Raw genomic sequence first — 22,100 nt, 5'->3', positions numbered from 1 at the left:
TGTAAATGTCTTCCTCAGATAAAACATGACAGACAACACCTAAAATACAAGTGCTTTGTTCTGCTGCCTGTCATATCAAGAAAAAGTTCTGGGTTCCTAAAGCTATGAATTTAATTGGGACAGGCGATGAACTGGCAAGTACTCTGTACTCAGCTCTTTTTCTGACATCCACTCCGGTCGTTCTGCATAATGAAGGGCAAAAGCAGCAGATGATATACGTTGATGCCATTGTCAAAAAATATAGTGCATTTGGAAATAAAGAACTGCAGGTTGCATAAAGTAAACCTTTTTAAAAAAACCAAATACATGAAATTAATACATGGCCTCATCAAGTGTCCTACCACAGGTAGGGGTGGATATCTGAAACTTCAGAGGAAAGAATTTATTTAAGAAAATCCTTCACTCACAGGAGTGAAATCCTGTGAGGTGATAAATGTCTGCAAGGCACTCTGAAGTTAATGTGAATTGTGGGTACTTAACACTTTTCTAGAATTTGATCCAGAGTCTGTAGGAACTGCCCCTTTTGACTGTTGGTAATTAAATGGTTATTTTGCAATGGAACTGTGAAGTGCCCTAACCGTAGTGCTGCTAACATTACCTTGCAATTAATCCTTTTTAAGAGCTTTCAGAAGTAGCTCTTGAAGCTGACAGCTGCAGCCTGCAACATATCAAGTGCTTTATATAGCAACTTTAATGAAAACTCAGATGAGTGTAAGGTCAGTTGCTCTACTGTATGTTCTAATAAGATTTCCACTTTCCTTTAAAAAAGCAGATCACATCTGGCCCAAAGACAGAAGCCCATTGTGCCAGACGTGTAATGGAATAGGTGTTGTTTTGCACTTCCCATCTCTGAAAGATAATGACATGGAAAATTCATTCTCTTCTGCTCTTTAGTAATTTTCCATCTGTTACTGTAGTTGTTTGTGCAATTGGAAACAAAAGCTAATCGCAAACCTCTGCTTTAAAACAGTTTCTTTGTTAACTCTTACGTCAACATTAGCTTATGCAGGCAAGATTGTTGAAGCAGAAACGCCGCAAAGCAGCGTGGAATATGGCTCAACTGTATATGTAAGACTGAGTTATTAAATCACAACATCCATACAAAGTACTTGCTAGGAATTTGCAGGACATTTCCTAGGTTACTGTCCACTTTATGTTCTAGCTGAGTCCTCTACTTCCTTGGAAAGCTGTCTCTACGCCTGGAGCACAACGTCAATACTTTTATCTCATGGAATTTCATTTGAACTCAGGGAAGAATTTGTCCCACTGGATTCTCATATTCCATTCATGGTGAAAGCAACCACTTAAAGCTTGAAGCAGCGATGTTCTCATTACATTGGTTTGGGATTGAGCTAGCAATGATCCAGTGGAATTTTGCTGAGTGAGAGAATCCTAATTTACTGATCCCTGGGGCAGCTGTCCTGCTGAATCTGCCCTGGAGCGCATGACTGTGGAAGCACAGCATCTTCCACCTTGGACATGGAGCTCTTAGGGTACCTGTTGCACCAGGCAAATTGCACTGCAATTTGCACTGCTGCCCCTATGCAAGATAGTTTATTCAGGGCTTGAATGCATATCTTTACCTGCTGCTAAGTAGTGAGTATCTCTACCTGTTCTGTGCACGCTCCAAAATGCACTTTCCTGTTACAGTGAAGGTAAATTAATTCATGTGCTGTCTCCTGGCTCCTGCATGAGGATGTAATCTTTCTTTCCTTAAAGGTGGCCAGTAAGGTACAGGGATCTCTTGTGCTTTTGAAGGAATTTCTGTATATGTTTTGGGCATTTCTGAAAGCAGAAGTATAAGATCCCAGATGGTTTGAAGATAAGCAGAAATCAAATACATTAAAAAGAAGCAGGATATCTCAGACCACATAAATTTACAACTGTGACTCAAAATGTATGATAGTCACATTTCTGAGATGAGCAATTTGGAGACAGTATTTCTGTCACTTCTAGAATAACACGTGCTCTAACCCACACAAGCACAAAAATTGCTTTTCTAATTTTGGAGGAGGAGGTGGGTGCATGGAGATGATATCAAATTTCTGCTGATGGATCCTAGTGTGCCAGAACCCAAAACAGGTGTGTACCAGACTTTCAATTCAGTAACATATGCATGGCCAACCATTCTCTGGGGATGGAGGGAGAGAATCTATGTAAAGTCTTGACTCCTTTAAAGTGTCATTAATTTCAGAAGAGCAGAATTTTAATCTAAAACTCTTAAAGAAATAGAAATTATTTGAAGGGGGGAATGATAGCTGTAGAAGAAGCAGTCAATCCCTGCATTACTTTTTATGTGAAATGTACCTGATGCTGTTCCTCATTTACTTTTGTATTGTGTCTCAGTAGAACTGTAGGTATTAATTTCTCTATTGAGGTGCTGGTCAGAAAGGCAAATCCAAATGAACTGTCAAGGAGTATCTCAGAATGAGCAGTGTTACCATGGAGATACAGTAAAGACACACTGACTGGATATTTGCTCTTAAGGGAAACAGAACATGGGAAAACCGTGCAATGGCAGACTGAAATGGAGAGCTGAGCTGGCTGGCAGCCAACTACTCTCAAGCAAATGTAGAGAAGAAATCACAAATTGTTCTTAAGGAAACAATTAATGCTTTCAGATACCGGCATGGGTGTACCTTTCGCTTGTCCATTCTGACTGAGGGATACAATACCTTAAGGTATTGTATTCTAAGCAGTTAATAAATGCTGCTTTTTTCTGACAAGGATATCCTCTGCCACTGCAAGATGTTTCCTAATGCATCTGAATCCTGAGAGGGCTAATCCTCAGTGGAGATTCATGCTCTAAATGAAAGAACCCAGAGTGAGAAACAGGGTATATGCCAGGAATCCAAGTCGGAGTGTAACAGAGCAAAAAGAGCTCTCTTTGCAAAAAATAAAAGGAGTGATGATAACAGCTTTAAGCTCTGGGAGGCGACTGCTGGATTGCTCTTTGAAGCCAGCCATTTGCAGGAGCCATAACAGCAAAATATTAGTTTAATGAATTTGTTTTGTGAACCAATCAATGCTTCGAAAGGCAGTGATTTTTTTTTTTTTTTTTTTTTTAAAGCACATGCTTAAGTATCTCCCTAAATAGGGGCTCCAGAACGTAGTACAACACTGGCTTGGGTTTTCTTGGCGCTCTTTGGCTTTGCCACAGTACCTCAAATGGAAAAATTACACAACAGTACCTTACTAATGCTAATAAATCTCATTAATTCCCATAAATGCCATCCATAAGTCCCCACAACTTGAAAACTTTGCTAGCCTTCTGGATTGTGTTCCTCAGCACAGCCATTTGCTCCATTATTTTCTCCATATCTTTAAATAAATAGGTGCCTGAATAAATAACTGCCCTGAAATCCTTAGTGCATGTGCTCTCCTTCATGGCAAGGGCGGTCATGAATACTGTACATCCCTTACAATTTAAGCAACTGTAGTACAGCCTTCAGTCTGTGCGCATCTGTTTGCTTTTCAAAAGAAAATGTATGCTTGCTAAAAATGAAGAGTCCCAGGGTTTAAAGGACCAGGAAGGCGCATCAGCTTCATTCTTCTGTCTTTGAGGCCAATGAACTCTGAGTATTTCTAAGCAATGTTTCTGATCTGGTGGCTTATGAGTCCCAAATGGGAGGTAAGGAAAGGACATGAGGTATTGAAAAATAAAACTACATACTAAAAAAAAGTAAAAGATGTCCCTCTGTTTCCAGCTGCTTTTATACATAGATATTATCTGTCATAAAAGTAACAAGTTATTAAAAGGATTGACTTATATGCAGGTAGTAGACCTGAAAACAGTGCAGAACACTGCCTAAGTTTTACAGTGTATATGCTTTTTAAATTGAGTTTGCTTGTAAGTGACAGGAAAGCCCATAGCCGGTTTGGAATTTGCATTTTTGGCAGCATCACTGAAGAGTTACAGACCGTGGTCTGGGAAGAGCTCTCCAGAGGAGATAGTCTGAAGAGAGGGTTACAGTTTGTGATTCATTTCATTTCATGACATTCTCTTACCTATGTGAACAATTTTCTGATGATTGTTCTGTTTCAGCTTTTATGAATCTCACAGTAAGAAACATATCTAAGGAACCTACTCCCCAAATTAAACATAGTATCTGAATGGCTCACAAGCAAGAGATGAGTGTTAATTTTGAGTCAGAACTAGTAACAGTGTAGGAGAGAAAGAAATTAATTTGCAGCAAAGGTTCTAATGTCATCCTGAGAATATTAAGACAAAGTTTTATGTGGTGTTTTTAGAGGTCTCCGAGTGGGAGACTAATGCTCACAATTTAACAGTGGTGTTGATCATCGGTGAGAAGAGCCAGAGGAATAATTCAAGCAATGGGAAAAAAATGTATGGAAGAAGAGTTCCAGGAGCTCAATCTACTTAAATTATCAAATTTAAGGTGAAAGGGTAGTTGTAGTCATCATTATATGAGAAACATAAATTTTCTTATGGAGGGTTTCCTGAAGTCTATCGGATGAAAATGAAGTAAGTTCTGATGTTTAAAACCAGTAAGTTGCGAATCAGAGAATGTCAAATATTTTTAATAATTGGGCTCCATTTACCAAGGATTGCCAGGGATTCTGCTTCCCTGAAAATATCTTGAATCAAGAATAGATATTGTTTCATAATGAATGAATCACTGGAATGAGTTTTGCCTTTGACCCTTAACCCCTTTGACCCCTGCTTTTTCAGTTTTGCATTATTCCTGAGAAGAAATCAGGTGGTATAGGATGGTTTTGGATGTGGACTGATGGCCTTTAATGCATGTTTGTTTTCCCTTAGGTCCTACTGGGATTTTAGAAGTCTACCTATAGCAACAAATAGCTAAAACATTCACTTTTCCCACTTAAGAACCAAAACACAGTTGCACATAGTCATCTGTGTTCAGTGAAGGTTATGTTAGATGTTTGACAATTGTAATTCAAAGTGGGTTAAACTTTTGCATATTGTTTACAAATTAGGTTCTGTGAAACATCCTGACTACATGGAAATGACAGTGATTGATGTAAAGTAACATACACACAATTAATGCTGACTGAATTGCTAATTACAGTATTGACGTCTCGTTTGCAATGAGAGGCTGCAGGTCTTTCACAAAAAGAACTGGCAATGTCATCATGTATTTCTCCATTTCCTTCACCTTGTGGTTTGACACCCTGTAGTTGGACTAAAGATTCAGTCTCATCACGTAAAAAATCTCTTGCAATGTAAGAAAACTCTTAGGACAAAAAGCAAAGCGTTCACCACCCCGAAAATTAAATCTCTCTTGATATGTTCTTCTATCAAAGGAGACAAATTGTGCCACACTATCGTCTATTGTTACTTGCTTTATTAGTTACAACAGCTTTCTTAGCCCTTCTGTTCACTGAGATGAGTGAGCCTTCTGCTCATTTTCACTGAGATGCAAAAAAGTAAATATTAGTGCTGTTGCAGAGGTAAGTTATGCAGGAATCTGGCTTGAAAAGAGAGTGCATTTGAACTGGTACAATTTTATTAAATGAACTCTGGGAAGGTAAAATACTGAATTTCAGAAGCTGTGTTTTAGAGTGTCCCTTAAAACTGTACTTACATGTATTAAATGCTGGGGTTGGCAGAAACAGATTGACCAGATGCAATCACACAGCTTTAGAGCAGCTGAGCATCTACAGCTTGGGTAATCCAGTCACCTAGCCTGGCCACATGTATACAAAAAACAGCCTGGCTATTCAGTGATTAGAGCAGGATTATTTGTCTCAAAGTGAGTAATGTTTGAAAGGATTTTGAAATAAATGCTGTGGTCCAGCATGTGCCCATTAGCCACTGAGGTGGCTGCACCAGTAATGAAGCTGGAATGCAGAATGGTGCTAAAGCTGGAAATGTAACCGGAGGCTGCAGGGTGACAAAAAGTGTATGGGCTGTTCCCAGCACACTGAGCTGTCAGTATTTCTCAACTGACTTCATGAGTAAGGAAGCCAGTGGGTACATACGGAGGCATGTATCCCCAGCAGTCTGAGCAGGCTTTGCCTCAGGCTTTCTCTGGAACAGACTCCATTTGTGTAAGCAAAGAGTCTCTTGGCATAGGAGATTTCCAAGTGAGGTACATGCACACCTTTTGATATGATTCCACCCTTCATCTGTTAATGTTATTAATTTACAAGAGTCAGCATGAGCTCTGCTGTCTGTGGTCTATACAGAGGATCAAAAAGGGGCTCAGTCAAACCAAGAAGAGTCCAGAAATGCGTAGGAGTGAGACATGCGAGGACACTAAGCAGAAGTACAGAGCAGGCTGAGCTATGCATGGATATCCTGAGGCAGAAACATTTCCTTTACCTTCAAGAGTAACAGTGTGTGCAGAGAAGACCTCTGCATTCCCCCAAAACTCTGCACACCTGCCCTGCCTGCAAGGAAAAAGATTCAAGGATAGCTCTTAATCATGAGAGCTGTAAAATGAAAATAGTAAATAATTATTTTGACAAAGTCTAGGAAGAAGCAGGTACATTATACCTTGTTTGCCTTATCGGAGTCATTTGGTTTCAATGAGAGCTGTAAGCATGCACTACCCAGCAGAATAGGCTTAAAGTTGTTTTCTGTTGGCATTTTTGGTGCTTGTTGCATTGCAGGCACACCTTATAGAAGGAGAGACTAGTGCGGGCTGCATCCTCAGCTCAGGTGCTTCAGGTAATGGCTAAAGTTGGGGGGGATGAATGGTTGGCCTTGCCAGTAGGTAAGAAATACTAGCTCTTTCAGGATCCTCAGTGAGGTGTTTGTAATTGAGGGAAGAGAGTCAGCAGACATTCAAATTACGCCATACCTTACTGAGGATCTATGGGAACAGTAGAAGCAGAACTCTTGTCTTGTAAATAATTATTCAAACAGTGGATGTTGTGGTAAGGGCTGGATTGATTAACTGATTGATCATCCTGATTGCCCTATTTGCTTACCAAATCAAGAGCCGTGATTATATATGATGTCAGCCTCCCATGTCACATAACCTTCTATCAGGTTCAGTGGTGACGGGAATGGAAAAGAAAACATTTGCTTACTCAGAAGCTATTTAATTATTCTGACAGAATCTTAGTAATTCCAAAATCTTTTGAGAGAAAAAAGTAACTTGAAATATTTTTAACAGCAGAAGCTTCATAATAACAGTATCCAACAACTGCTATCTTTTACTGGTTGCTCTAATAAGATATGATATAACAGGAATGTTAAGTGCCTTCAGCTTAGCAAATGGACCTCTAATTCCTTCTCCAAAAGTATCTGGTTTACTTATTCTGACAGCTAAAATGTGAAAATAGCTAGTAGGACATACACCCATATCATAAAAAGGTCTTACTTTCCCTAATAGCAAGAGTCTGCCAGAGGAAGAATGTGCATGGTATACGTGAATTCTTTTACTATCTTTATCAATAGCATAAGAAATGGAAATACCATGGTGTTCAGTGAATTGTCTAGATTAAAATATACTTACAGAGCTGACACAGACAATTGGGATTTACTAATGGGAGTGGAAGAAATATGAAGTACAGAGACTCGGAAGTGTTTTTGAGTAATTTTATGCTTATTCAACTTTGGTCCAGTCTTTCCCCAAATAAAGTTCAGTGGAACATGATGAGCCCTTTGCTTGGCTTTAAGATCAGAGGCAGGGGGATAAGATACTTATGTTTGCTGACTATAGTCATGGATATTTTTAGCATGATAAACTGACGTGTTCTAGTTAAAGCAGAGGCTCTGCTTCCTGTACGTTAATGTTGCTGAATTCACAAAAGCCATCCAGGCCTGTCAGGGAAATCACTACTTTTCGTGTTCATACTTTCACAACAGCAGCATGTCATTCTTTTAATCCCTGTAGGGGAATAAATATTTTATGACAGATTAGCTAACGTGGCATACCTAAGAAGTTACTGGAAAACTAGGTCTGTGGTTGGCAATATTTATACTAAGTACAGTATGGGTATATGATAATGAGAGCACCCAGTGGGGATGGCCCACTGCAAAGGAAGTTGCTATAAGGTGGAAGAGATGATTTTTCAGAAGCAGAGCTGATTGCTTGACCTGAAAACAAGCATCTCTCCATCCTATAGAAATGAAATGTGTTTCTGCAGCAAGGAAATCTGATGGTAAGAATCAGATTTTAGTTTTTCTGCTGGGGCCAGCAAACATTATGTGATAAAGACTTCCTGGTAGAGGCAGTTTATTACGGTGATATAGGGAACATGAGAATAACAGTAATAATAATAACTTTACATGGAATAATATGGGTGATTTGCAAATAGCAGATGGATGAATGATTAAGGTTTTTCATTTAATTTGTTCCAAAATACCTGTGTGCATTAATTACACCTTGTTTTTGCAGATATGAATGCATGAAAAAGTCTTGAGAGCTCTGTTTTACGGGCCTAATTTTCCTGAGATCCATGTGAAAATACCTACAATTGTAATTGAAATTAAAAGAGAGCTGAATAATAGTAAAGTAAATTGAATGAAGCTGAATGTGACTTTGTGTTCGGAAGATGAGGTAGAACGGTGAAGCAGGAGAACTAATAGTTTTCTCTCTTCCATTTGGAGAGGGCAAGGTTCTGCTTTCTGCTAAATAGCTCATGTTTGAGGAGAAAGAGGAAGACAACTAGTTTTCAACTGCAGCTGTGTTTGTGTACGAGTGTGTGTGTGTCTATGTGCATGTATAGGCATGCATGCAATGTTTTCATTCAGTCTGGCTTAATAAACAAGTGTGTCTGAATTAAATTAGAGGAGTGGTAATGAGAAATCTGAAAATTAAGTCAGAAAAGAAATCTTGGAGATTTTTTGTACACTAATGCAGTATAGTAAATATATGAATTTGTGTACAGGATTTTTATGTACTGATGAGTAAAGACGGTATCCCAACAATATGTAACTAAAACTTTAATAATCCAGCTCTGTCTTTAATCTTGACTGATTTGAGGAAGTAGGCATTCATACTAAGCCAGTTTAACTAGGGGTATATGGTATTAGGGGGTTCAGATCTTTCAGTACTACCCTGTCTATGCATCACAGTCATTTATCTTGTGGAGTTAGGAAATCTCATTTGTAACTGTTTGTGTACTGATTACAGGCAATACGGAGTTCTGCTGGAAGCAGAACCATAAAAGGCAATGAAAGCAGTTTGTGTGCATATTTCAGAGAACAGATCATACAAAGACTCACAGAAAAACAGCATATGCACAGCAGGTATAATGTACAGAGAAACTAGGATATGATATAACTTAGCTTTGTATAGTGTTGTATTGAATTGTAAACCTGCTTCAAATACACACTCTTCTTTAATGTGCTCATTTATTAAAAGCAATTGCATGTGAGGATCACATTCCTTCCTTCCTTCCTCAAATTTAAGGTCTAACTGTGAAGAAAGACTGTGGCCTAGGTCATGAGCTAGTAAATCATACCTGTTCACATCCCATAAGGAACCAGGCTATTTTATGGAGGGGTAATAATGATATTGTTATAATGATCAGATGTGACTTCTGAAAGGATATTCCTGATCAGACTCACTGTGGGGAAAAAAGGGCATTTCTAATAGGTTTTCTTGGGCAGCAGACTTTCCCCTAGAGAACGTAAGTAAGTTTCCAAGCTTGGAAAGTCACTGGCCGGGAAGATGGCAGACTGATAAAGAACGCTGCTGTCTACTATCACTGGTACATTCTTCTTTGGGATCAAGATTAAGGGCCAGTAGAAGAATGATGGGAAAAATGCTTCTATCATATGGGGTAAATAAAGGACCAGGTTTCAGCTCCAAACTGTGAAAAAAACAAACTCCCTTTATACAATAAGGAAGGAGTATTGAGATGCATATGCCAATGAAGAGTTAATACTCTGGCAAAGAGATTTATTCCTGAAAAGAATTTTATTATACATACTGTGTAGTAGAAGAGAAATGAGAGACAGCACACTTAATCAGACAGCATTAGAATATGTATTCATTTAGCTGAGAGTTTTAGGGATGTATTTTGTAACAGTTCTTTCAATATTTTACCATTTCACTCTTGGCTAGTTTCATTTGCCTAACAGGTTTATTCTTTATCTGGTTCTCTTTTAACAGGTTTTCACTGTATAGCTTTGATCTAGAGTAACTGAGACAGAAGAAAGTTTTTAGCAGTTTTTTTCTTATACTGTAAGTGGCATTTCTTTACAGATATTACATTCATGGATATATTAAGACACCGTTTTTATTAGTCTGTTCGCATGACAAAACTACAAGTACTCAAACTATATAAATTATGTAGATAAAAGGTCCAGCTGCGCTTTCAGATTCCTGAGAATGACTATCTTGGATAAGAAAGTCAAATGAACCGGTGTAACTTACAGGAAAATGTACTTAGCTACGTGCTATGAGCGGTTTTGTATATCCATACCTACAGTACTTTAAGCCTATACTTGATTCTTCTTGTCCTTAGTGAGCCAAAAGTATATATCCCTGAGTGCTTTGCTGAATCGGGGCCAGGTTTATTAAAGTATTTTGGCTCTGAGTGTCTGTGTTGGCCATAACTTAGCATTGATATCAGAAGGAGTAGGAGCCTAAATATTTTGTTGAACTTGAGCTGTAAAGCATTCGATTATGAAATCATTTCAGGGACCTTTCCATAGCGAAGCCAAAGTTGAGAGCAACAGAAGGTATTCACAGTAAAATGAAAGTAGGTCTTAAAGAACCAAGTACCATTTCCTGTTTATAAACAGAAAACTGATAACATTTCAAAGCTAAAACCCCCTAATTCTAAAGGTAAAAAATAAATATTTCCATTTTCTTCTTCCTAAAGTGCTAGTTCAGGTATAAAGCAAAATTGCTCTGGGAGCAGAAAGAAATGCCGGCTGCATATAAAAGCAAATACCTTTAAGCAACCCTGTATATGGATTTTTGAGAAATGGAGAAACAGAGCGTACTTAAACAATTCCCAGTCTGATGCTCAGCCAGGCCATTTAATATTTTGTGAAGAGTCATGATTAAAATAATGACTAGAGAGGTCTGAAAAACAGAGTATGTCTTAAGGGAAATGCTATTTCAACATTTGCTTTCAGCGTGACCTAAGAAAAAAGTCCAAGCATCAAAACTTTTTGCTGAAAGAAAAGTTCAGAAAAAAATCAGATTGAAAATATTAGAGTAAAACACTCTAGAATTGAAATAAGACATCTTAATATTAATTTCTAGGCCAGCCTCTGCATATGGCTGAATAGAAGCTTCAGTTTGGGGTGTTAAACTGATTGGTAAAGACCTATTTGGTGCGTTTGACCCTGCCTGGTTTGTTCTGACTGAGGCAGGCGAGGGAGCCAGCACACCGCTGCTCAGCGCGCAGGTGTGGGGGGCAGCCAGCGCAAGGTGCCGGTCAGCCGGCCCAGGTGCATTTGTGGGAGTGTACGCATGCAAGCCCGCAGCTGGCAGTCCTTGGTAGACTGTGGTGAAGGGAAGCAGTTCTTGGGGTCAGGAAACATTTCCACCTGTTTATACCCGGCAGGCTATGGTTGGAAGCGGGCAGCAGACAGAGCTCAAAGTCCAAATATCCTCCCACATAAAACTGGTTTCTCAACAAAGCCAAAACTGTAGAATCAATAGATTTTTTTTTTCTTTTTGCAAAGAGCTACTCCAAGACACAGATTTAATTGCCTTGCCAAGGCAGACTTCCCAGCTGTTATACTGAATAAAACAGTGTAATTCATGAGGCGATTACTAACATCAAACAAAATAGCACTGGCTGCTTAAACTCTTTATCATCAGGCGGCCGCTGACGGGGGCCCTGCAGGCGCCGCTGCGCCCCCTCGAGACCAGCCTGGAACGTTCTAGAGGCCGCGACCGTTGGGGCGGGGCAGGGCGGGGCCCAACGGACCTCCCCTCTCGCCGCCGTCTCCGACCGCCCCGCTGGAGGGGTGAGGGCTGCCCTCTGCTGCCGTTCCCAAGGGCAAGCCTGGTGTTTTCTCTGGGAGGTATTATACTGCCAAACCAGGCATATAAGGTAAGGCTTAATAGTAAGGGTACTGGGGAATTTACTGCAGGAACAATCAGCGTTAGAAATTTATAGGTTTAAATATGCTGCATAAGTGTGTTAAAGTGGGACACAGGTGGCTAAGTGGGGCTTACCTTGCTTAACCAGGCAGTGCTCTGCGAGATGCAGTGAGTCTGTATAATTACTGCGTGCACTCCAGGCATAGGTGTGTACAATTTCCTGTTAATAAATCATTGCTGGAAGAATTGCAGTGTGCTGCCTCCTGTCTTCAGCTGCCTCCCCTCTACCCCCAATTACTGGAAGCTGGAACTAGGCTGTGGTTCAGAATACATTTGTTGAAAATTGGCATCTTCAGAACACTTCATTGCTTCAGCTTATAAAGATGATTGTAAGAGTCCCCAGAGTTGATGGCAGAATTTGTTCACCAAGCGCTCAGGGCCAGCAGGTCACACTGCTAAGTACTGTGGACTGCCTTCTGCAGTCAGGCTTGCAGTTTTAAAATCATGCTCTATACTCCCCCACCCCTAAAATCTGCACCCCCCCCCCCTTTTTTTTGGAAAGGCCAAATTTTGTAAGCACAAATTCTTATTTAGAGCTCTCTCTAGCAAGGACTATTACTTGGCCCACATTCCTCTGTTGGAACATACAGTGTGGCTATAATTGCGTGCAAGTAGTAGATAGGTTACTTGCTGTCTTACTGTAATTAACGATCCTAGCATTACGTATATGAAACACAGAAATGCAGTTCAGTTATATCTGTGGAGTTATGTTAGTATCTTTGTGGACTGACACAGTAGAGTTCTGGTTGTCTGTTGTAAGCTGCCTTGCTGGGATTCAGGCTCCAGATGAGAGCAAATAGACTGGTCTGGAGCAGAACAGGCCCTGAAGAGAAGAGATGGTGTGAACCTGAGCTGTTTCTAGAGGTGTGTTTGCAGTAGAAAGAGGTGGACATTTTTTGTAAAGATAAAGAGCACTAATTAACTTTTCTGTAACTGCTTTATCATCATCCCCCATGGAGTTAGTGGAAAATAGAGGTTTTTATTCTGGAAAAAATATTTTATTTTAATCTCAAATTTGAGATGTGGTTTGCATGTATTTTTATTTATGGGAACTATTTCAGCTTTATCTTCAGCATTAGAGCAAAACAAAAATAGCAGCATTGTATTTTGCTGTAGCTGTGCAAGGAAATGATCTCTCTATAGACAAGGTCTTCCTCTTTAGCGATAGTGGTCCCTTCTGGCCTGCTCACTCAAAGATGATGAGAAGCTGCAGAAGAAATTGTATTTACTACTTCTTGGATGGAGCATGACTTTTTGCTAAATAGGATTTTATGGATGTTGGGAAAGAGGTAGATGATCAACTTTGGGGATGCTGGAGGGTTGTGCTGTTCTCTCGCCTTTGCAAAGAAATATGTACATTTGGTACCATTTCATTTTGTATTGTTTGTTTCTCTAGCCCGTTACTCTTCTTAGGAGTGCAGAGGATTTAAATGTTACCCACATAGTTGTAGAATGAATTGTATTTCATATGGTTCTGCCGAGTGACGGGAACTGTAAAGTTTATATGTACAGCCTATTGCAGTTCACTGTCTACTGTAATAAAAACAAACATACAGTTAAATGCATTCATGTGTTACTTCCCTTCCTCCATCTTTTAAACTGAGAGTGGGTTCTGACATTCTGCAGATCTTCTATTTTGTTAGTATATCAGAATGGGGGAAGCAGTTTCTCACAGGTTAACACCAGTGCCATAGCTCCAGCTAGAAGCTCTGGGGCCAGAAGTGTGGCTTCGAGGACTGGGCAGGAGTATGTTTGTGGTAAGGCAGTCTAAACACAAATCCGGCTGCAGGTTTTGGTCTGGCTTCAGCTTGCAAGTGCATTTAAGTTGTAGCCCAATGTGATGCACAATGATGTGGACTTGAGGCAAAGGCATGGATTTAAGTGAAGCTGGGATGGAGTCCCCATTGAACTCGGAAGGTATTTTGCCATGGGTTTCATGGAGAGCCCACAGAGCTAGCCTGGGTCTCACCCAGGCTTTGTTGTCTCAGGATTATTTCCTCTTCAGCATTGGTCCCCCTTTTGGAGAAAGAAGACTATATTTTTTTTATGGGGACTTTTATTAAGAGGCTAGTAGTCAGTCCCTTTATGCAGGTCTGTTTTTTGGGTTGATCTTTCTTTAACGTGCTTTGAAAACTGTTTTGATTTGACCACATACAAGAAGTCCTACTTGAAGTCATTCTCTTTGTTTTCCTCCTGATTCTCAAGTCACCTTAATGTTTATTGTTAACAAATAACTTTGTTTGCCTGAATAAAAGGCCAGGTTTAAGTATATGTTCCTATGTCTTTAAAGATTCTTGGCTTCTGACATTGTTAACCTAGGTGGCTATATCTACATGTGCTGATCAGATATCTGTTTATATGAACTTATGCGTGTCTGTATTGAGGGACATAGTCACTAGCATTCATTCCGTATTTCTCTTTATGGTGCTTTAAAATTTGCTTAAAGGTTTTTGGTCTATTCAGAAGCATTTAGCTGCAGAAACAGAAAAAGAGATCTCTATGCAGCGTTTACATGTTTTACTAGCACAGTACATGCAAAGAACATGCATTGTCTTTTGTCACTGACTGGCTGATCTGTTGTTTTTACACCTCTTTCATCAAAGAAGGCAAAGATTCATTATGATAAGGTGTTCATTCATTCAGAACTATACCTACTTTCAAGAAGAAATTGGCTTTAATTTAATTTAATTGTTTCCAAAATACTCATTAGGTTATGAGCACATGAATAAACTGCAGTAAGAATTTCCAGTGTGCTAGTACTCTCTGATAACTACTTAAGTCCTTGATTTCAACTCATGATTAATGTGAGGATTCTTACCATGCAGTAAAACTTTGTACTGCAAAATAACAGCATGGCTGTGAATAACTAGCTGATGTACTGTATATTCACAGTGACTGTATACTTTTCAAAGCAAATAACTGATGAATCCTATGAAAAAGAAACTATAAAAGAAATACTTAAGATTGAATACTTAATAAACTCAGAAAGTGTGGGAGTCACACTCACTATTACAAGTTTGAGGCTGATTTCTGATTTGAGTTTGTCTCAGTTTTCAGTTATTGTTTGTTACATCTTTCTTCACTGGATTTTTATTATGTTTATTAAGCCGAAACATGCCCTGCTTCTCCCCCCTGCCCCTTATACCTCGAGTTGGAATTCTGTGGGATTCTTGGACTAATGGTCCCCATGTTTGTATATGTTTACTTTAACCCCATGAAAATAAAAGTTGTTAAAATAGTTTGAAGCATCTCAAGTGTCTGGCAGGGTATTTCCCTCTGTAAGACAGAGGCTGTATCTCCTGTACTTCAACCCTGTAGATTGTTTGTAGTGTAAACTTGCAGATTATTGGAAGAAATGACTAGGTTGTCTGTTCTGACTTCATTTCTGCTCTGGACCACAGAATGTAGCCCTGTGGATTCAGTTACCCTGTGGACTGAATTCAGCGCTTGATTTCTGCTCATGTAACTGTATAGGAGATGTATGTCATAGATGGCGGAGAGTGATTTTATTGCTGACTTTTGCAGCTTGTTCCAGTGATTAAACACTCTCTAATATAAATTTGAGCCTGATTTCTAATTTGTTGCACCTTCTAAAGAGAGGGTCCCATAGTGTCTTGCAGCTTCTTGCACAATTATGTTTGGATTAGGATCTAAAACCTTCAGTATTACAAAGTAAGATTGTATCTCTAGACCACCAAAGGTGCTGTGGTTTTCTGTTGAATAAATACAAAAAGACAGTACTTGAGTTCAGACTGTCCCAATCATAGAGTCATGGAAGAGTTCTCAGTGGAAGGGACGTCAGAAGGTCATCTAGTTGTAGTCCAGTTGCTAACTACTCAAAGCAGGGTAAATAATGAATTCAGAGCAGGTTCCTCAGGGCTTTATCCAGTCAGGTCTTGAAAACCTCAGAGATTCCACAAGCCACCTGGGCAATGTGTTCCTGTGTTTGACTATCCTCAAAGTGATAATTTTTTTTTCTATATATCAAGTTATGACCTTTGTCTCTCAGCTTCCAGCCATGCACCTGAGTAAAAAACCCATCTGTCTTCACAGTAGTGTCCTTCTAGGTTTTGGAGTAGGGCAAAGTTACTTGAATGGGAAATATAGTCACTGGTAACAGGTTCAGTAATGAATGAAATCCTGTTTTCCCTTCCCCTGGGCAGCTGCAGAAGGAACATTCTGAAAGAAAATGTGTTTGTTTTTTTTAAATATGTTTAAAAAAAAAAAGATGTCAGGATACAGCTTTTTCGGCACTGGATCTTAAGTACTAACACTTATCTGACATAATGTCAATGGTGAACTGTATTAGAGACATGGACAACAGTCCCAGGCAAAGCTTTCATACAATGGCTGTACAGAAGTTACTCAATAGCCTAGAAACATTTAAGATGATTTAAAACTAGCTAGTTCAGCTACCATTAATGATCATTGTATAGAAGGGCTGGCTACATTGCCCTGCTCAGAGCTCTAAGCATGTCTCCTAGGATGTTGACCATCTATGCTGTCTTACAGAGGAAATCCATTTAGGTAGATGTTTTTCTACACAACTGAATGGTAAAAACAAAACAAAACAAAAATTATACCGGCATGATGCTTGTTTATCACAAGATCACAGTGTATTTCTAGAACAGAATATAAAACAACTTGCTGTAGTGCAACAGCCACAGACAAAATTTGCTGTGCAAAAAATAAAAGAGCTGAACTGAGGGATAATAGAATTAAGTATAACTTCTGGGAGATGACTTCCAACCCAAAAGGAGAAGTCCAGAACAGAAAAAAAGGGACCAGAAGTAAGCTTACTTAGTTTTAGCTTTGTGATCAATACATAATCTGTGCGCTATGGTAATGGTACTCACACTTTCCTGTATGTTGTTGTCTAGATGTTTCATACAAATGTTTGAAGCTCTCATTAAAAGGCCTGCATCTGCAAAGGTATATCTTAGCTGATAGGTCTTTGAGAAGAGTTTCAGACACTCTGAATTATCGTCTCTTTCTGGATGAACATGTTAGTCATTATTAGGTATCACTTGCCTTTTGAAAAAGGATGTCGTAATTATGAGAAAATAAACATAGATGAGTCCTTACTATACAGTCATAAAGATCTTAAAATGTCTAAGACAAGAACCAATAGCAAGAAGAGAGTGTAAATAAGTTATTAACTGGATTTTCTCAACACTTGCTACAAGTTGTTTATGGTAATGTTGAAATGCCAGCCTTGATAATTCAAGAAGGCTTGAAATACTTTTTGAATGGAGAAAAAAGGACATTTTTGAGAGCATTGGGTTCTTTAGAAAGTGACTAATGCATTTTTTTAATAGAACCCCCCCCCCCCCCAAATTCCTCATTCCCAAAATACCTTTGGCAAAATCCTTTATGGATACCACTCAACCTTCTAGCTGAAAGATGCACAACAAAATTCTGGCTCTTGCATAGAAAAATATAATAGCCCACATAGATTTTATGGGACTGGACAGCTGTATTGTCAGCACAGAAAAAAAATTCTCCAAAAGACTCCATTTGCACTTGGCTGAGTTCCAAGAGGTGCTCTGTGGTATGAGGCTGTAATAGGGATTTTTAATTAATAAAATCCAGGTTGTTGCCAGATAGAATAATGAACGGATCTGCAGTAAAATGAGCACAGCGTGCCTTTTATCTCATGATGTATGATGGGAAGACTTCTGTTTCTTTAATGTTACAAAATTTCTGTGCTACTTTGTCTGGTTTTATCTCAACTGTGCAGAAAGAAAAAATTAAGAAAAAGGAAGATGTGGCTTCATGTTTTGTTGCCCATCATTTTTGGCTTCAGCTTATGAATTTTGCACGTTCTGCAAAATCTGTAAGTTCTATGGTCTTTTTCATCCGTCTCACTTTTTTAGTATGTTCTTGTTTCCACAAAAATAATTGCTCTTTTACAAGGTAGGCTTATTAGTGTTTCATTTTAATATAGCAGTACTTCCTGTCCATGTTTCAGTGATTATTTTTGGAGGGCACAGTAAATGGAGGTAGTCCAGATCATAACTAAGCAGTGAAACTTGAACTATTTTCCTCTGACTTCTTCCTTGCTTTTTGGTTTAGTTGCCTCCCATTTTTGCTGTGAAGGAGGCAGAAGCTGAAAGGACCTAGTATGATTGCATTAGATGTCTTCTGTTTTTGCCTTTTAGAAAGGAGCTTGACAGCTCATGCTGTGCAGTCCCTGTCTCTGCAGTGTGTCTCTGAAGCAGGTAGGAGAGGTAGGACAGAGCAGGGTACTATTATTGCTTGATGTTAACATAAAAGTGGCATATATACCTTGATGTTACCCTTTCATTGGGGCCCAGAGAGTTGATTCCTGCAGTTTTTTTCGAGTGTTGTCACAATTGCTGATTTGAAAGAGCATGGTCCTAAAGGAGAGGTCATGTTACCTGGAAAAAGGCATCATACAGTATGTCAGGATTAACATGTACTCTTGCTACTAATATGTTTAGCAATAAGTTTTAAAACATAGGTTTGTGATACGGTATCATAAAATGTGTTTGGCATTTTAGTTATCTTAAGTCTTTTATGCACTAGAAGATTGTACCAATTTAACTATAATATAGTTATGATAATATTAACCTCTCCATTTTTTTCTGCACTGACCAAATGGACACTTCTGAGCTCACATACTTATTCACACCGAGAATTAATGCATTTATAACATCATAAATGTGCTCTATAGCAGTCCAATTTACTCTGCCAGGGGAAGGAAATGTTGGATGGTATAAAGCACATTTTATGCAAATGCAGTTGTTGCCGTAGTTGGAATTACACTAGGAGCAATGTATCAGTGAAACATCAGTTTCCTAAGTAGAGAAGCCATACCAGTCCAGTCTGTGACTGTAGACTGATTTGTTTTCAGAAGAACTGCCCCAGCACTTCTGTTGCAGTTTAATGTTTCTTAGATAGGAAGTGCCTGATATGAGGGTGTCAGTTACCTTGTTGCTGGCACATATCTTACTTATGTGTTGAAAATATGAGATTAGAGTTTGTCTTCAGAGATTACAGATCATTCCTTTAGCTGAGGAAATGAGTTATGCTGCTCTGCTCACTTGCTTTATGTATTTGTTTGTTGTTTCAGGTAGGTTAGTCCGGGAGCAAGGAGGATATTACTGTATTATTATAATATCTTTTAACACTTTTAAAATCTTTTGGTTCAATATTTCATTATTCAGCAAGAGTTTAAAATTGCTTTTTGTTTAGAAGAAGAGCTTAGGCAGATAGAAAACATGACACCTGCATTTTGTAGTGTTGTGATATTAATGCTCTGAATGCTTTGATGTGTGTATTGTTGGGAAGGTACTAGCTTTACTGCTGCTGTCATCTGTTACCTTAAAATTGAAAATCAGTGTTTTATTTTTATGGCAAAGCTATTACGAGCTTATATAATACTTTATTAATCAGCAGTGCTTCAGATGATACTCCAGCTAGGTTGTAAGAGCTTACTTTGTCTCAACAGATATTTTCCCAAAGCGTATATTAATGTATCCACTTATTCAAAGTCACTGTCAGACTTAGAAGCATAATTACAGACTGCATGGAGACTCCTGATAAGAAAAAGGGAAAAAATATATCAGCAAGATCAAAGAAGCACCTGAAGTTAATTACACATTAGCACTGAAGTATAGCCAGCAGAATACCTCGATTGTTACTGGAGGTTTTAAAAAAAATACGCCATGAATCTTGCATGTCAGTTAATTTTAAACCAGAGTCCTTTCCTTATTCATTCAGACATAAGATAACTGAAAGATGAGTGATTGCCAGCCTAAGAAAAAGAAACTAGAAATGTCATTTGTCAAAGGCTTCTACTGCACAGGAAGATTATACATTTTAGATGTTCTTCACATTGTCAGTGCCTCCGTATTCCTACAGGGAGAGTGATTAAGGAAATCCCATTAAAATAGAGTATATGATTGATGCATAAAACTGAATTACACTGTAAAACTTATCTGCTTCTAGTGTTATGTTTTTTCTGTGTTGAGCTCAAGAAGGTACTTAAAACCCTATTATCAAAGTTTGCATTTCAAATCTGAAGCCCATCAGAGAACAAGTATGTCCACTGATCATTGTCCACTGGGCCTTTCTACTCATGACCAGAGGTGCACAGTGATAGCCGGACTTCTGTGCAGGTCAGAGACCTAGATCATGAGATGGACCTTAAGTCAAAGGTTAGCATTTGCTGTCTGATACCACAGTACCTTCTCTGATGTAATTTGGTCTAACAGATTTAAAAGGATTGATAGTAATGGGGACAGCAGCTACTACTTACATTTTTATTTTTTTAAAAGAGACATTATCACTTTGTCTATCAGCAGTGCTGTTGTCCACAAAGGCCCACTATGAAATAGAATAAATCCAAGTGTCCAGCTTTAGAATCTAGTTTATCAGGATGTATAGGTATTTATTTAATAACTTTTCTTCACCTACATATTTAAAAATTTTTTTTTGATTTTAAAATTGTTTTTATGTTTATACTAAATGAATTACAGAGAATAACTTAGCAGATGAATGTGGGACTCTTTCTTGTGTATGAATTTGCAAACAGCCTGCAATTATAGCCAGCTGGAAAATTGTGAAGAAATCAAAAGGTCATTTACTCTATTATTTCTCTGCCACTGGCTGTCCATAAAACTTCAAGCACAACAATTGCAATTTTTTTAAACCCAAGTTTACACATTAATTTCTACACATGAAAGCAAATGAGTAGGAGAGGGAGGGTGAATAGTAAATAAACATAAACATCTGAAATCTGAACTCCATTTTGATGGAAGATGTCATGTCCACTTTGTCAAAAATAGTTTGTAAATTACCTTACAGAAACACTGATGTAGAAAAGCTCAGAAGCAGTGACTTAATTCGTCTGGATTAGTGTCATTGCATGCAGAAGTTTGATGTCTGTTCTAAGAGACTGATAATACACAGTTGCTGCAGGAAATATATAGCAGTGATTTGTTAGTCTTACTAATAGAAATTTTTTCCTGATGTCCAATCTAAATCTTCCTTTTTAGAAATTTTATCTCATTAGCATTTGTCATATCCACTGTATATCTGGAAAACAATTCCTTTTTGCAGCAGTCTTTTGAATATTTGAAGATTGTTACCATGTATTCTTTAAACTTTTTTTTTTTCTGTAGGCTCAATGATGCTAGTTCTTCATTTTTCCTCCCAGTCCAATCAATCTTCATGTCGTCTTCTGTTTTATCCTTGATGAACCTATGTGAAGAATACTATTAATAAAGTGCAAAGTATGGACTTACTGCCTGCAGAATAGGAGAAATCTGACATCTTGAAAATGCTCAGTTTTAATTTCCTGCTTTTTTGTTGGGCAAGATTAAAAAAAAGATGCCTCTAATAAGAAATTTTGATGCGAAAGGGGAAATAAACTCTTTAACTGTAAGTGAATGACAAGATTGGGGGCTGGCTTCTTTATATTTACTGCGAAGTCATAGCTGTATGATACGCAGTCAGCTCTTAGAATAATAATGTAGGCTCACTGTAAATAGATACAGAATATTCAAGGGATAAGAAACAATAACATATAGGAATAAAGACATTGACCCACTCCATTTCCTGTCTCAGTAAATGTTAGGGTTTTTTTTTTTAATCTATTTAAATGCAACATTAAGGCGGGGGGGAAGTCAAGGAAATCTTTATCACTTCTACTTAGATTTCCAAGATTCTGGTGAATGCATTTTGCCATTGCTTCAGAGATTTCTCTTCTACTTTGATGTTGAGATACCATGACCGACTCGAAACAGGCAACTCATTTTCTAACTGATGCAGGTTTTTTAATATATAGGACAATTCTCATGAAGTATGTAGAGAAATTTCTCCATGTTTTCATAGGCAGGAACAGTAAGAGAGTACCAGAATGTGATTACTTTCTTGTAATCTCCAATCTCTGTTTGGCTATCTTTTTATCAACCCTATACCACCTGATTGCAGTAAAGCTTGTTTACTACCACAGAAAGATCAGTTGTGGAAGCAAGTGGAATGTTATGCAATATACCTTGATAAAAGAGAGAGGCTTAGGTGGTGTATCAGAAAATTGATCTTCAGTTGCAAGAAGCAAGT

At 38.4% G+C, this 22,100-nt stretch overlaps 1 long non-coding RNA gene across 2 annotated transcripts in view; it reads left to right on the top strand.

Annotated features, from left to right (window-relative positions):
- The window catches only part of LOC112985687 (uncharacterized), a 207,284-nt gene that overhangs the window by 45,793 nt on the left and 139,391 nt on the right, over nucleotides 1–22,100 (top strand). The window contains exon 1 of one of the 2 annotated variants that reach the window (XR_010389483.1): nucleotides 7,932–8,100. The exons of the other annotated variant lie outside the window; for it this stretch is intronic. This is a non-coding gene — a long non-coding RNA (uncharacterized LOC112985687). Of the gene's footprint in view, nucleotides 1–7,931; nucleotides 8,101–22,100 lie in introns of those variants that run through there. 2 annotated transcript variants of the gene reach the window in all.

The sequence above is a fragment of the Dromaius novaehollandiae genome, chromosome 5 (assembly GCF_036370855.1).
Source record: "Dromaius novaehollandiae isolate bDroNov1 chromosome 5, bDroNov1.hap1, whole genome shotgun sequence".
Classification (NCBI taxonomy): Eukaryota; Metazoa; Chordata; class Aves; order Casuariiformes; family Dromaiidae; genus Dromaius; species Dromaius novaehollandiae.
Note: the sequence above shows the minus strand (reverse complement) of the source record. Positions and strands in the feature narration are given on the sequence as shown.